Consider the following 4297-nt stretch of genomic DNA (forward strand, 5'->3'; position numbering starts at 1 on the left):
GCCGAAGAGCGCCAAGATTCTTTTATAATGCCGAGACCCATACGTTATACCGTAGGGGTCACATAAAGAAGCAAAAGAAGTTCTTAAGGAAGCACACGAAGGAGAATGTGGTGCGCACCAGCCCGGTCCCAAACTGTATGATCGCATCAGGAGGATGGGATATTTCTGGCCAACGATGGTTCGTGACGCAATTGAATACGCACGAGAATGCCACGCTTGTCAAATACATGCGAATTATATTCATCAACCGCCAGAGCAGTTGCACACATCAACCACGTCATGGCCGTTCGAAGTATGGGGCATGGACATTGTTGGTCCTATTTTTCCCCCCTCAGTCAAAGGCGATCGATTCATTCTGGCGATCACGGATTACTTCTCAAAGTGGGCTGAAGCAATTCCGCTTAAAGAAGTAAAGACGAACAACGTCATCAATTTCATCAAGCATCATGTCATCTACAGACACGGCGTGCCAAGAAGGATCATTCATGACAACGGTCCGCAATTTATAAGCAACGCCTTCATCAGATTTTGTGACAAGTTCAAAATTGAAGACGTTTCATCAACACCTTATTATCCCGCCGCGAATGGATTAGCGGAGGCGTTTAACAAGACGATCATTAAGATCCTGTCCAAGCTCGTGAAGACCAATAAACGAGACTGGGACGATAAACTCGGTGAAGCACTCTGGGCTTATCGCACCACCATACGCACGCCTACGGGAGCTACCCCGTATTCGCTGGTATACGGATGTGAAGCTGTGCTACCGCTGGAAATTCAGATTCCGTCCCTTCGGATCGCCCTCGCAACGGAGATGACGACGGAGGAACAACATCAGAAGCGTCTCGAAGAGCTCGAGAGGCTGGATGAAAAGCGTTTGGAGGCTCAACAACACATCGAGTTTTACCAAGCCAGGATGTCAAGGGCTTTTAACTTTCTCCACCAAAATCCCTCACTGATCAGTTTCAATTGACAGTGGGTCCACCAAAAATGTCCATCTGACCCTCTTGACTCTGTCCATAGACGAGAAGGTCCCCTTTCAGATCAGAGTCCCCTTTCGATAAACGAAAGAACTCATTTCTCTTCTCTTTGGTTAAATCTTCCCATGGTTATAGCCAAAGTTGAAACTTCACTTCGATAAACGAAGAACTCTTTTTTTCAATTTAGATAACCAATCCTATAAAAGGCAAGTTTATCTAAATTTTCCAGATTCTCGGAGTGGAGATCCCACTTCTAGTTTCTTTTTCCCTGGAAATAGAATATAAAATTCTTCCTTTCCAGAATCAGGGAATAGAATATAAAATTCTTCCTTCCTTGTTTTCCGGGTTTGCCTTCACCCTAAAAGAAGACCGGGAAATAGAATATAAAATTCTTCCTTTTCCACATTGATCGCTTCCAAAATTTGTCAATTTAGGATTCATCCTAGGAAGTTTATCCCGAATCCTAAGCAGGGATAAGTCTACGCCTAACACGCGCTGCCGGTTTAGTCTTTTTCCGTACAAAAAGACACCAGAGTTCGATTCTGGGGTATTCTGTCCTGAAACCTAAGTAAGGATAAGTCTGTGCATAACCTGCGCTGCCGGTTAGTTCTTAACCGCTAAAAAGAACACCCGTCCACATATTCAACATTGTGGCAGGGTGTTGTTAATAACACCAAAATCCATGCCTTACACGCGTGGGGAATTTCATCCTGAATCCTAAGAAAGGATATGCAGACGCCTAACACGCGCCGCTGGTTTAGTCTTTCGCCATAGAAAAAGACACCAGAATACCAATCTGGGGTATTTTATCCCGAAGCCTAAGTAGGGATAAGTCAACGTTTAAAACACGTTGCTGGGTAGCCTATTCCTATAACAATGGCGAAGCCTACATATTCAAAGTTGTAGCACAAAAGTCTAAGGGAGTTCATTCCCTTAGCACAACATCACATGCGAAACGGATTTAGACAATTCGCATGCTAGCCCGACTCAAACGGTAGTCGGTAAAGGCTAATCAAACCCGTTGAAGGCTGGGGGTTAGCCAAAAATCCTAAAGTCAACACCTAACACGTGTCGCCGGGTAGCCTATTCCCGTAACAATGGCGAAGTCTATGTATTCGACATCATAGCACGAAGTCTAAGGGAGATCTCGGTCGCACAGGAGGTAATAGAAAGATCGAGCTCGGCAAGCGAAGATAACTTAGTAGCAAGACTCTTCCTAACTCGATCTACTCGGCCCCGCTGCATCTGAATCTCGAGATCAGCAAGAACCTGAGTCTCGTGTGATGACTGTAAACGGGTGTCCAGCTCGGCAGCAATAAATGAGGAGGCACCTGCATCCCGGAGGTCACAAAACGTCTGAAGCTCACGCGCTAGGTAGTCAAGATCATCAACAATAGCCTTCGCCAGATCCGGGTACCCTGCGTCCTTTATTGAATTTATCTTAAGATCAAGGAACGGCTTAAACTGGTGAAGAGAAAGCCCGCCGTGGAAAAGCTTGCCAATCATAGCATTCATGAAAGAGAAGAAGGAGCGGACTTCTATACAGATGACAATCCTCTCAGGATCATCATCAGATAACAACTCCCTTGCCAGAATATGAAGATGAAAAGAAGGCCCTGCACGATAAAAGAAGACAAAACCGTCAGAAAAAGACCTTGGAGAGTAAATAAATAGTATTCATACCCTCTTGAGTCACTGGGGGTGATGAAGGTATAACGACTGGGGGTGTATCAACGGATGTAGTTGGTCCCATAGCCGGCTCAACGGGGTCATTCTCAACAAAAACTCCTGTTAAATACAAAGCAGAATTCTCAGAGGCATCACATTATAGCTGTATTAGTCAAAATTGACTAGTCCTATAATTAATCTGGGAGGAAGCATATACCTTCGAAAGAATCATCCTCGAGATTCTTATCGAACGTGGGTTCGAAAAATATGTCTCCAGGTAGCTGGCCATCAAACTGAGGAGAGCTATACATGAAGTGGAGTGTAGGAGTGTCCGCTATCAAGCCTTCCTCATCAAAATCATCAATGGAGAAATCTGATGTAAAAGAATATGAGTACCAAAGAAGAATAAAGAGACTACAACCAACAGAAATGAGTTACCCCTCATGGATGTGTTAGCCTCTTTATTCCCAAAATCCACGGATGCCTCCTGCAGGTTATCTGAAGAAGCAAGGTGTACAGAGATGATTAGAGGATACACAAATTCTTTTGTATACCATCTAAAAGATACATTGTCAATAGTAGATGTACCTGGGTCTGCAGAATCAGGTCCTACATTGCTATCCTCCCTGACGTCAGCAACCCCTGTAGGCCTCGTAAACTGGGGCAGCGGGTCAGGCTCACTAGGAGACACAGGAATGGAATCGGGACTCATTTCGCTCTCTCCACGATCTCCTATATAGAGATGGAAAAGTATGAGTCAATGTTCCGAATAACCAAGAAGGTGGTTTACGGAGTAGATGTTACCTCCGTCACTAGCAGGATCATCACCAGCCAAGTCCATATCAGATGCTCGGGAAGCTGCACGCGGCTTGCGGGCTAATCTCTTCCGCCTAGCAGCAGGGACAATAATCGAAGGTCTCGCCTGGGGAGGGGGACGGAACTCTTCATCCTGGTCAACTGTGGTCCCTGAAACATCAAACCATAGTCAGTTTCAATGTTTCTAGAAGATGGAAGGAAAAGATGAATAGCAAACCTCGCTCAGAAAAGTCTTCATAACCTTCAGGATCTCCGCCTGAAGCCTCGTCTGCGGAATGAAAGGTCTTCTTTCCCTTTTCATCAATCCGACGAGTCTTGTTCCGTGTCCTCTATGATCGGGCATTTTCCCAAATCCTACGGGAATCAACCTGAGAAGCTTCCTCGGCCTCTAGCTCTGCAATCGGCTTCACGGGAATGGTCTTGTTGGCTGCTAACAACCACTTGCAGCTTAAGAAAGTAAGGTTCAACTGCCGATCAGCACTCGGGAGACTGAATTTAGCACCAGTACAGCCAGTCACGGTCCACAACCACGCACGGAGACCATCTACCAAACCACCGTGGGCACGAAGCTGCTGACGAGGATTCCCGACGTAAAGCTGATCGTAGCCAAACTGACGAGCGAATCGACAGGGTAGATATGGCTCTATGAAGCACTGATCCCTCACCCGAAAAGTCAAATAACCTGGCCTAATATTTACCAGCCAGTTGAAGCACCCGATGTCCAAGTGAGTTCGATACTCTCTCGGCCTCTCCTCATCTGTCAAACTATCGCCGTATCGGCCGGAGAACTGCGGAAAGCAAGTGGAAAATGTCCAACACTTGTGGACCTGCAGCTG

The 4297-nt window shown here is 46.0% G+C and overlaps 1 long non-coding RNA gene across 1 annotated transcript; it reads right to left on the reverse strand.

Moving 5' to 3' along the window:
- Positions 1 to 2725: 2725 nt before the first annotated feature.
- Positions 2726 to 3331, reverse strand: LOC109828291. The gene is made up of 4 exons (XR_002243643.1): positions 3234 to 3331; positions 3084 to 3143; positions 2863 to 3018; positions 2726 to 2765 (listed from the first exon to the last, which is right to left on the reverse strand). It is a non-coding gene; the product is annotated as an uncharacterized LOC109828291 (long non-coding RNA).
- Between the last annotated feature and the right edge of the window lie 966 nt (positions 3332 to 4297).

The sequence above is a fragment of the Asparagus officinalis genome, unplaced genomic scaffold (assembly GCF_001876935.1).
Source record: "Asparagus officinalis unplaced genomic scaffold, Aspof.V1 AsparagusV1_Un971, whole genome shotgun sequence".
In the NCBI taxonomy this organism is placed as follows: Eukaryota; Viridiplantae; Streptophyta; class Magnoliopsida; order Asparagales; family Asparagaceae; genus Asparagus; species Asparagus officinalis.